Genomic DNA, 12,642 nt, shown 5'->3' on the forward strand with positions numbered 1-12,642 from the left:
CTCCACTTATAATTAGGTTTTCTGTATGTCTCCTTTAATTTTGTGATGTTATGAGTAGCAGTCTGCTTACAGCATGACTGACTTCTTCCAGAATTGGCTGAAGTTCCATTGCTGCTTTGAGAAGAGCTTGACCTTTGCATGGCTGAGCTCCTCTTTGACAGACTTGTTTGGACATGGTGTTTAAAAACCTTTTTACTTTTGTGAAATGTATCCCTTTTTCGTTCATCTGCCCAATCATCATCTCGAGAACGACTTCTAGAGAATTTTCTATTTAAAGATCTTCCTCTGAACTCGTTCTCCCCTCTTGGAAGATTGTGGCTCACAAACATTCTATTCAGACAATATCTAGCAATATGACCACTAGTGCCACAGTTAAAACAAATCTGCTTGTTGTTGGAACTAGTACTGCATTGTTCAGATTTGTTTTCTCTACCAACACCCTTGCTTCTCTCACAAGAACAAGCAACAATATTAGGTTGTGGGGGAAGTGGGGGTGCTTTACTGGTAGAGGGTTGTGAAACTAGTGGTGTCTCAACATTTTTATCACAAACATTCAAATTGTCAACCAAATTGTTCGAAAATTTATCAGACATATTAAAAGCACTCAAAACTGTATCAGAGGTAGCAGCTACTATATCAGAATAATTAAAAACACCACAAGAAATATTGTCACTTAAAACATTTGAAAAAGAATTGTCTTTATTTAAAATGAAAGCTTCAGGTTTGGACTCGATTTTATTTTCAGAAACACATCCTTCAACTTTGTGCTTTGACTGATTCAAGGATTGATCTGCAGGAGAAGTAGAAATGTTAGTACTTTCAACATTAATAAATCCTCCCGAAACAAAACCGGAGGGCTTGCCATAAATCATAAATGAATCATTGACAATCTCTTCTTTGGACAAAGGCTTGGATACATATGAAAGATTGAAAGGAGGGGGTACATGATTATACCCTAGACCTTTCGATTGATTCCTTTTAAACTGCATACTTTGGTCTATCATATTTGCAACCACCTCACTTGAGAAATCATATTTTCTAACATCAATTTTGGCGGTCTCAAATTTTCCTTTCAAAGATTCAACTTCAGCCACTAGCTCAGCATTTTGTTTGACTACATAATCATAGTTTTCACATTTGTTGCTGTAGTCTTCCTGGAGTCTCCTAAAGTCTTTAATTTTTTATTCTAGTTGAGCTTTAAGTGGTTTTTGTCCTTTTCGAAGTCGGTACCCTTCATATCTAAGGTCTTCTACGTCTCTTATTAATTTCTCATTGAGTTCACAAAGAATCCTAAGATTGTCTACTTCATTGCCTAATGTCTCAATTTTATCCTGTAAAGTTTTCACATAATCTATACAAGCCTTAGAGCATGATGGGAGACTTACCTTGGACGAATTAGGTTCATGGGAAGAGGATACCATCAAGCCAAATTGTAGCTTCATCACACTGTCTTCAGCTGCTACAATCCCTGCTGGAGTGTCATCCGTTACTTGCGCTAGATGATCATTTTCTAGTCCAGACAAATTTAGAGCTTGTATTTGATCATCGTACTCAAAAGATTGTGCAACCATAGCCTTTTCATTGTTTGCTTGACCACTGCTTCGGTTGTTCCCAACTGCAACCATTGTTCTGTCATTATTAACCCTTCTATCGGGGTGTGGGCAATCACGAGCAAAATGACCTAGCTCGTGGCAATTGAAACATCGAAGCTTTCCTTTGTTGAATCCAACCTTCTTGTCAGCGCTCATTCCCCAATTGTTCTTCCCTGTCTTTTTGGCAAACTGTTTTTCCCTAAATACAGCCATGGCAATTTGCCATGTGATGTCCATTTCCTCAATGTCCTCCAGATGGATTTGATCAAGATCTGCAAATGACAATTGAGGTGGAAGTTCCCCAGCTACAAGAGCATTGTAGCAATTCACAAGCCCTGCTGCAAAGACAAGGTTTTCATCACCCTCCTTTCCTTTTGAAGAGGAAGCCACATTTGAGGATGAAGCAGTTTGAGTAGACACGAGAGGTTGACTCTTTGGGTAGGGAATGACCGGTGCAGAGGAAGATGAACCTGCAGGGGTATAAGAGAGACAAGAAAGAGCATTATTAGTTGAAATGCCAAGATTGGCAGTTGAGTAGGAGTTCACATGATTGATCTCTCGCTGCTTGTCATCAATATCGCACGCTTTGATGACAGCCATCACTTCAGCTAGAGAAAGGCAATTGAGATCCTTAGTCTTCTTAATCACAGCTACATTCATGTCCCAAGATTTCGGGAGAGCATTTAGTAGCTTCTTATTAATTTCTGACTTTGTATAGAAGATCCCTGCCACAGTCATCTCTGTGTTGAGAGTTGTAAATCGCTACAGTTGAGCTTCGAGAGTCTCTCCGGGAACATAATTAAACATGTTGAAGCGTTGCCTCATCATATCTTGGCGAATTTCTCACATGTCTGCATTTCCCTCATATACTTCAATAAGGGCTTCTCACAATGCTTTAGCAGAAGTATACTCTCTGAATCCTTGAGCAATGTCTGGAGATAAAGTCATAGTCAAAATGGCCAATGCCTTTTCTTGTTCTTCTACACTCTCAAAGTCTTCATCAGTGTAGTTTTCAATTTTCTTGTCAACCACCTGCTCCCCAAATGTAGTGGTGATTCTGATTGAATCCTTTATAACACATTTCCAAATCTTGAAGTCTTTCATCATTATATATTTCTCAATTCTATATTTCCACTCGGGAAAACCATCAGCGGACACGAGTCTTGGAATGCACGTAGTTGTCCCCATCACAGCGTCAAGTTCTTGGTATTGAGTTGAATTTTGTGTTTCCATTTTTATTAAAAAATTTATCTGAGATAAAAAGTAATAAATCTATAGGCCATAAACTAGAAGATAAATTCTGGCCGTAAACACTAGTTTACGGTCAAGAGAATAATTTATTTTTAATTCAGGAATTAATTTAATTAATATGTAGCAATTGACTTAACCGTAAACCTTAAGGCCGTAAACTCGAGTTTACGGTCCAAAGACACCTTTTGATTTAAACTCCGAAAAAATAATGGTGTGATTATCGTTTAACAGAAAATCGATTTTTCGTGAATAACGAGTTTACGGTCAATGAAAGTTAAATATAAATGTTCGATTTTTGTTTTCAAAATCAACTCAATTAAATGCCAGGATTAAAACTTGATCTCGAAGGCTCGAATGATGTGTGAAATAATTGTTTTCGGTGGATGAGCTTGCGGTCGTGAAGAGGAGTTTATGGCCGTAAGCTCAGGCCGTAATCTTCGAAAGCCTTTGATTTTGACCAGAAAGAAACCCTCTTTGTTGCTGTGAATACCGATTTAGTTGAAAACGCAGCTGTTGAACGTCTTTGACACTGGTTTAGCTCTGATACCAATTGTAAAGTCCCGAAAAACAGATCTACCAATGATCAAAGAGAATCACAGATGCAAACACGAATTAATAAGCAAATATACAACAAAAAAACAAAGCTTGCATACGCTTTAAAGCTATAAAACGTCTGATACAACTTGGGAGAATACGAAGGCATCAACAACCAATAAAGTCTGACACAACGCCCTATTTATAGAATCAGCTTACAACCGTAAGGTGTTTACGGCCGTAAACACACCTTGACCGTAAACTCAAGACAAAAGTAATCTTTCTACACACCCACTACTATTAACTACTATGCCTAGACCAAACCACTATACAGGGTCTTTCAGTTTCGGCAGATGTCAAGTTGCTTTCTGGTGAGATGATGCATGGTAGTCATAGGAATGAAGTATTTGACATTATCCGTCTTCCTCTTGAAAATGACTCCAAGTTCAAGATAGTTGGTTGCACCTAAGGATCTTTCCTTATAGCCTTCAGTAGGCATCGGTGCGGGTCAAGTGGTGGCAGATCAACTATCTTGGAAATGGTGGGGTGAATGTCTGCATCGATCTTGGCGAAGTCACAGACTGTTTCCTTCAGGAAAGTACTGGCCCTTTCAAGTGCAATCTTCATCTTTGGATGCTTCTCAGACTTCTGCTGAAATACCTTAGCGATGAGAAAGACTTCTTCAGGGTTCATACCTAGAAAATCAGTCTGGGTGCGGATGTAGTTGTGTTCCCTTCTGGTCAGAGTGTACTGGATGAAATCAACCTTCATAAACTTCCGGATCTCGTAATTTTTTACTGTGGATGGTCTATCATTAGACCATATATGTTCAACGGGAGAGGCATGCTTAGCATAGAATTGGCTAAGTCTCTCAAATTCCATTGGCAGTCTTTTGGCGTCAGGAAGGCTACGGTCGAACTGCTCAAATACAGTGAAGTACCTGGCATTGGGAGAGATTGGGACATCCCAGTATCCATCTGAACGGGGTTCCGCATAGGTAAGGTGTGGAGTGTAGTCATCATCAAGCAATCTTCGGTCGGAATTGAGCCAAGAGCTTATCAAGGACTCATCTATGATAGTGTCAAATCCATAAAGTCTCCATACTTCTTCAGCGAGTTTGGCTGCCTTCCAATCTCTTTTCCTTTGGGCAGTGGCAGGTGAGTCATTTGAACTCGGAGAAGACATATACTCCTCCAAAATTTTGAAGTGAGGGGGAGTCTCTGGTTTTTCGGGAGTGTTTTCAACTTGAAGTGGAGAATTGTGAGGTGGAGTATGATGAGATGGTTGAGATGAAGGTTGTGGTGTAGGAATTTTTTCAGTAGAGACTGGGGGAGTTTGATGTTGTGAGATGGAGTGGTTAGAATGATGGACTTCTTCTTCACTTCCTCCTCTTGAGGAGTTCAGACCCGGAGCCTCCTCAAGCCATTGACGAAGGCCATCAACCTTGGCATACACCTCTTGAAATTACGCTTTGAGGGCTTCGGCCAGTTGTTGATTATTTAGGATGGTGGGGTTGAAGAGTAGTCTGTGGATTTCCATGGTGAGATGAAGAATTTTTGGACCATGGAAGTTGGGAGACAGAGATCGCTGCAGTCAGTTGATTGTTGTTTGAAGAACGGAGATTGCGGACTCATAAGCAATGTGAGTCTCAACAATCAACTTCTCAGAATGTGAGGCTTGATCCGCAATGGCTGCTTGGAGATCTGTTTTGATTGTGGTAACCTCAGAGATGAGGCGTTCTGCAGCAGCCATAAATTCTCTATGATCACCTTGACGATTATTGTCAAGTGACCTGATCCCCATTTCAACCTTCAGAGAGATACGCTTCGCAACCATTCTCTCTCTTGTTTCCAGCCTTTCAATTATTTCCATCAGGGACTGCGGTCCAGGTATGTCTTATGGTTGCAGTTGATTTGGCTTGACAGCAGCTAGGATTTGATCAACCTTGGCCTCTAGACTGAGAAATTCCTTCCTGGTCGCCGCATTCTTTTTCTTCTTCTTCTTCTCTTTGGGCTTAGACATTGAGTGGTGAGAACCACTGGATTCTTCATCTTCATCAAACATCATTAGGTCGTCATCAGAACGAGAGGGTTTGTTTACCTCTTGAAGTTCAGCATCATTGAAACCAAAGATGGGATCAGAACTCACTTCGATTTCTGGTCCTTCATCTTGTGAACCTTCAGCAGTGGCAGTGGGAGGAACTTTGGAGACAAGTTGATCAGCAGTGGCTTCCTGAGTTTTGTGGAAGGTTTCAACCATCTGTGCCATCCAATCCTGAACTTTAAAGATGGTGGTTACGGTATTGGCATTGTTCATTGCATCTGCCCAATACTTTGCCACAACTTGTATTTCTTGTTCCTTGAGCTGCTATTGTTTGATTTGCTGATCCTTGCGAGCTTAGAATTGTTGGAATAGTGTCTAAGGCTGCAACTATATTAGGCAAGTATTTGACCCGGTTGTGCATGGTCCTTTTGGGTTGCCTTCACCATAGCAACTTGATAGGATGATTTATTAAGAGATAGTAAATATTATTAGTATATTATGAGAATAATATAAAGAATAATATATTGTTATTTGATTAATATAAGTCATAGAGTTAATTGGAATTAATTTGGTGACTTAAAGAGATTAATTAAATAAGAGGGTATAAACTGTCAATTGTTTGATAGTTAAACTTTAGACTGTAAATCCATATTGATATGCATTGGACGGATTCTAGAAGCTAAGGATTGCTTCAAATCGTCCAAGGGGTTATCTAAGGAATGGATTTGGATATCCTTAAGAGAAGATTATCCAATTAGGGTTTAGGTTGTAACCCTTAAGGAGTCTACAAGTATAAATAGACCCTATGGCATAAGGAAATCGACACTTCATCTAAAGTAAGAAAACCCTGGCCGATTTCCTCCCCTCTCCTCTCTCCCAAATCATCCTCCTTGCTATTTGGTGTTTGTAAGCCATTAGAGGAGTGACAATTGTGACTCTAGAGCTCCAAGACAACAAGATCAACAAGGAATTCAAAAGTATGATTCTAGATTTGTTTCAATATTGTTATTACACCTAAATAGTTGTTAGAAGTCTTGGATTCAAAGCATGTTTGATTAGAAAGCCTAGATCCAAGCATTAGGGTTTTGCATACGCACATAGGAAAGTTCTTATGGCTAAAACCCATCAGGAATGCCCTATGAAAAGCGGCCTATTTCTTGGCTTCAGCCTCGTTTGAGGGTTGATACTTGCTCCAAGAATCACTCGAGTTTTCACCGTTAATTCCTTGAAAACGCACAAAGGTGTCCCTTGGGTTCACGGATCCTTGCACATTTGTGCTCACCATGCCTAAACCACCTGTTTATAATGAAAGCATAGTAGGATTTCCTGATCTTCCTTGGTGTCCTTGACCTATGGTCAAGTTTGGCATCAACTCAGTTCTGGCATGGGCGGAAGAAGTGCCCTGCGGTTGGGAATGTGTTTGAAGTATTTGGGTGAAGTTCAATAGGATGGAGTTCAACTCGTCGGGTGAAAAGATATGCAGTCGGGAAGCCCTGGAGACTTTAGGGCGAGAACCCGTATAAGCCCTTTGAGAATCAACTGGGGAGTCTCCTCTTTGTTGTGATTCAGACTCACTTTCTGAGTCAGAAAGGAAAAAGATAGTGGTTTCGAATGGATGTGCTGGCATCCCAAGGACTACCGGAGCCTGTAGAGAGGCTGAGGTATCGGTCCGATCATGCATTTGGCTAGTGGGGTCATTTTTTCGTTTCTTGAGGATGGATATGGGTTGGTTATCCTCTTCTGAATCATTGCTGGAGTCATGACGACTTGGTTCAACAGTTGTGATTGCGGGTGGTGTTTTCTTTTCTTTGAGGGTTTGGAGGCTTTGGAAGCATCCTTTTTAGGAGTTCCAGATTTCTTTGAGTTGCGGGGGCCATGAAGGGTAGGAACTTTATGTTTTCTTCTTTGGGAGTGAGAGAAATTGGAGAGAGTTGTAGAGGAAGGGACTGCGGTACCTTCAGGGTTTATAACTATGGATGGAAGAGGCGGGGTAGGAAGGTATGGGTCAATACCTTTCGTAGCCTCAATGTGGTCTGAGACATCAACATTCTCAAGACCAAGAGTGGCAAGAATATGGGTAGGGAGTCTGCGTATTGTACCAAAGATTGTTTGATCAGAGGAAGGATTGTACCTTTTTAGATCCTTGGTGACGAAGAAGTTGATGTCACCACCCATGTCTAATCCAGCATCCGCATGTAAGTCAGAAATGCAGAGAGACCAGAACCTAGCAAAAGTGAGCTCGGTTGGGTTCTGCCTTGGGCTCTCTTTGGGAATGTATTGTAGAAAATCATCCCAGAGTATATGTCCGTAGTTTACGTTGTGGCATGTGAAGATGCTCCAAACCAATTCCAGTAGTTTAAGGCCCATGTTGTCAGTGCCTCTGGTTCTGTCGGATAGACTGCGGATGATGAAGTGCCACACAAAATGCCAGACCGCAGGCAATTGGTTCTTCTTGAATTCACCAATCCGTTTGATCTTTTTCTGATACCCCATCTGATTGAGTGTTGAAGTGATGTCCGCCATTGATGGAGTGAAAAACTTAATGGAGGGATGAACAAGAAGGTTAATGGCATTGAGGAATTTTTCTTTGGACAGAATGACCAAAGAATCATTGATAACGTTTAGGTGAATTTCTTGGGGGTTATCGGTTGGGCGATAGGCATAAAAGGCACATTTGTACAGAGTTGAAATTGGAACAACGTCTATGAAAGCATCAAACGGTCCAAGCAGAGGATGGTTTTTCAAGAACTTGATTATGAGTTTGGTGGGAGCATTGTATGAAGGTTGTTCTTTGAATATGACCCTGAAATTTCTTGAGGCAATTATGGGAGAGTCTGAACCAGTTGGGTTCACTGATCCAGAAGCTTTGGATTGTTTCTTTGACACACCAGATTTCACCATTGTTATGTTTGAGAAAGCTTGAAGAATGCAGAAAAAGATTAAGGGTTTTGAGAGCGTAAACGTTTCTTTGTGGAGAAGAAAAGGGTTTTATAGTGGCTTAATGGAGCAGGAAATGTTTTTTTTACTTAAGTGAAATTGGGTAAAAACGTTTGGGTTTATCTTTGAATTAGCATCTTTAATCTTAGCCACATATTGACAAAAGAGGGATAAAGACTGAATTTGGGATTAACCAGAAAAAGGACTCTGCATTTAATGAAATGTTAGATGTTTTATCACGTCATAAGAACGTGTGGAGGGGGTGAGATAAATCCGTTGGATAAAGGGGAAGTTGTAACGGATGTGATGGTTTGGGGTAATAGGAAAAGACATATTAAAGGATTTGATTTGGAAAATCTTTATTTTGTCATCATACCTAAAATAGGTCTGACACGAGGTTTACAGAAAAAGAATGAGACAATATCTTAAAGGAATGGTTTTATTTAATGTTTTATTTAATGAAGGATCATTAAATAGCACACTAATTTTGTTTTTGATTTTGAAAAAGAAAAAACAATCTGAAAATCAATTTATGTGACTGCGGATGGACACATCATTGCGGATGGCTTATTTGTCATTGCGAATGCTTGCAGTGGAAGAAACTGAGAAGAGCACTTGTACAAAAAGTTAGTAATAACAAGCAAGAAAGACCCATGAAAGATAGATACAACATATGGTTGCGGTAAATAGACTGCGGTACACAGGATATACCAAAACCATCTGTTATAAATGTCTTTCAGTTAGGACTGCAATGGAGACCAAGAAGGTCTGCGATACCTATCAATTCAAGAAGAATTGAGGATCCGGATTCATCATCCCTAACATTTGTAGGAGCTCATTGAGTTTGGTAGAGTCAAGTGCTTTTGTAAATACATCAGCAATCTCTTCATGAGTAGGGACAAAGATGAGTTCGATGTTACCTTTCAGAATGCGGTCTTTGATGAAGTGATATCGTAGTTCAATATGTTTCGTCTTGGAGTGCTGAATAGGATTATGAGAAATCGCTATGGCACTTTCAGAATCACAGTAGATTGGTATTCGCAGCATTTTGTATCCGTAGTCTAACAATTGTGTCTTCATCCATAGAACTTGAGAACAACAACTGGCTGTGGCCACATATTCTGCTTATGCGGTAGACAAAGAAACACAGCTTTGTTTTCTTGAGGACCAGCTGACGAGTCTACCTCCCAAAAATTGACATCCACCAGATGTACTTTTTCGATCAAGGTTACATCCGGCATGATCTGCATCGATAAAAGCTTGCAGACTAAAATCATTGCCTGCGGGGTATCATACCAAGAGATTTGCTTCCTTTCAGGTACCGGAGAATTTGTTTGGCTGTGGTCATATGTAACACTTTTGGGTCAGCCTGATACCATGCACATACACTAGTAGAAAAGACAATGTCCGGTCAGCTTGCGGTGAGGTACATAAGAGAGCCAATGATACCTCTATAAGTCTTGTGATCCACAGATTCGCCAGAGGGATCAACAGAGATCTTATATCCGAAGGCCATAGGGACCTTAGCCGAGGAGCAGTTGTCCATAGAGTATTTCTTCAATAGTTCAGTGGTGTACTTTTCTTGATGAATGAATATCCCTTGCTGAATTTGTTTGACTTGAAGACCTAGAGAGAAATTAATCTCCCTATTCATGCTCATTTGAAATTTGTTAGTCATGAGCTTAGCAAAATCATCCACCATTCCTTGATCATTCGATCCGAAGATGATATCATCCATGTATATTTGTACAAGCATAAGGTGGTCACCGTTTGCTTTTCTAAACAGCGTGGGATCAATCACTCTCTTTTGTAGCCTAAAGAGACTAGGAATTCAGAAAGAGTCTCATACCAAGCTCTTGGAGCTTGCTTCAGACCATAGACTGCCTTTTGAAGCTTCTAGCAATGATCAGGGAATTCAATACTTTCAAAACCGGAAGGTTGTTGCAGATAAACCTCTTCTTTCAATTCCCCATCGAGAAAAGCACTTTTAACATCCATTTGGTGTACCATGATGTTTTTGTGGGCAACATATGATAAAAAGATTTGAATGGCTTCCATTCTTGCCACCGGATCATATGTTTCATCATAGTCAACACCTTCCAGTTGACTGTACCCCTTTGCAACCAGTCTTGCCTTATTTCTGATAACCGCACCAGATTCATCTAAGTTGTTCTTAAACACCCATATTGTTCCAATAATTGTATGGCCTTGCGGTATGGGAACAAGTTGCCACACTTTGTTTCTTTTGAATTCTTCCAATTCTTGTTGCATTGTAGAAATCAAATCAGGTTCCAGTAATGCTTCTTTGATCGATCGAGGATCGACTACGGACATGAATGATGCGTAGTGACAATGATCAGATAACTCCCTGGCAGATCAAGTCTGGATACCTGCGGATGGATTGCCAATAATTTGATCTGGTGGGTGGTCCATTGTCCATACATGTAGACGAGGCATTAGATGGTCAGCGGCTGCGGTAAAAGGAATGTCTTCAATATCAGAGGTTTCTTCGGATGGGGATGGTAGTTCCCCCTGGATTTGCGAACATCTTGTAGAGTTATATTGGCTTGTTGGAGTGAGAATGACATTTTCTTGAACAGCTTGGAGAGGTTCTCCCTGGATTGCTGATGGGAGTTCCTCTGGAACCTGAGAGGGTTCCCCCTGGACTGCTGATGGGAGAGTAATGATCCTTGAATCGGTTCGAGTGTCATTGTTCTTTATGATTTCATCATCCGAATCCGAAGATACGTTTGATGGTAGTGATTTTCTGAGGAGAGGAGCTTGAGCATCATCAAGTACTAGAACCTCGATGGTTGTTGCTTGATCCGAAGTAGAGATTTCCCCCTCAACCGGAGAGGTGAAAGTATAGAGAGATGCTACTTTGGATAGAGATGGACCAGAAACATCAGCGTGTTGTTGTTGAGTGGTTGGTGACACAAGAACTTCGGATAGAGATGTCGTTTCAACAGGATCAAAAAGATCATCATAAATGACTTCAACCAGGTTTAGAGGACAAGAAGAAGCAGGAATCTCACTATCCATGATGGCGGTGGTTTGAGTGGATGGAGAGGCGTTGCAGATGTAAGAATTATCGAATTTTACATCGAATCTTTCAACGATTAGCCTAGTATGCCTGATGAGAATTCGGTAAGCAACCTTGTTCGTCAAGTAGCCAAGAAAAATGTCTTCATCAGACTTCGGTGCAAATTTGTTAAGCTGATGTATGTTGTTGATCACAAAACATCTACACCCAAAGATGTGAAAGAAACGAACATTTTGTTTACGGTTGTTGAGTCCCTCATATGGTGTTTTATTGAAACGTTTGCACACAATGCTTCGGTTTTGAACAAAGCATGCAGTTGCTACGGCTTCAACCCAGAATTACAGAGGAAGGTGTGCGAAGTTGAGCATGGATCTGGACGCTTCGACTAGTGTACAATTCCTTCTCTCTACTACACCATTTTGTTGAGGTGTATAAGGAGTTGAAAAGTTGTGAGTCATACCTTTAGACACCAAGAAGCTGTTGAGTGGATGGTTAGAGAATTCGGTTCCATTATCACTGCGGATGCATCTTACAGGCAGCTTGATCTGGAGTTCTATATCTTTGATGAAGTTATGAGAATCTGCGGTGTTTCTGATTTGAGTCTGAGGAAGAAAACCCAAGTGAAATGAGTGAAGTCATCAACTATAACCAGTATGTACTTTTTGTGATGAAGATTGGATACGGTTGACAGACCGCAGAGATCAGTGTGTAGAAGCTCAAGTGGTTTAGATATTGAAGATTCAATCACCATAGGGTGACTTGCTTTGGACTGCTTACCACATTCACAAGCAGGACATAGAGTGTCATTGTTGAACTTGAGAATAGGTAATCCTCTGACCAGCTCTCTAGTAACCAAAGTGTTGATATACTTGAAGTTGAGATGTGCGAGCTTGCGGTGCCATAACCAGCTAACTTCAGATATAGCTTTGGAGAGAAAGCACAGTTGCGGTTTTCCAATGATGAGAGAGACATCCAAAGGATACATGGTACCCTCGGATCGTGACTTAATTAAGCAGGTGCGCCTATCACTCGTCATAACGTAACATAATTGATCATCAAACTCAAATCGATGGCCTGCCTTACATAGTTGGACAACACTGATGAGATTGTGTTTAAGGCTTTCTACATAAGCAACCTTCTGAATTAAGAAGTTCCCCGTAGTGAGCACACCGTAACCTCGGATGATTCCATTCGCATTGTTGTCGAATGTAAAATTTCCACCATCGCATATAGGCCTGCAAT

The sequence above is a fragment of the Lactuca sativa genome, chromosome 8 (genome assembly GCF_002870075.4).
Source record: "Lactuca sativa cultivar Salinas chromosome 8, Lsat_Salinas_v11, whole genome shotgun sequence".
In the NCBI taxonomy this organism is placed as follows: domain Eukaryota; kingdom Viridiplantae; phylum Streptophyta; class Magnoliopsida; order Asterales; family Asteraceae; genus Lactuca; species Lactuca sativa.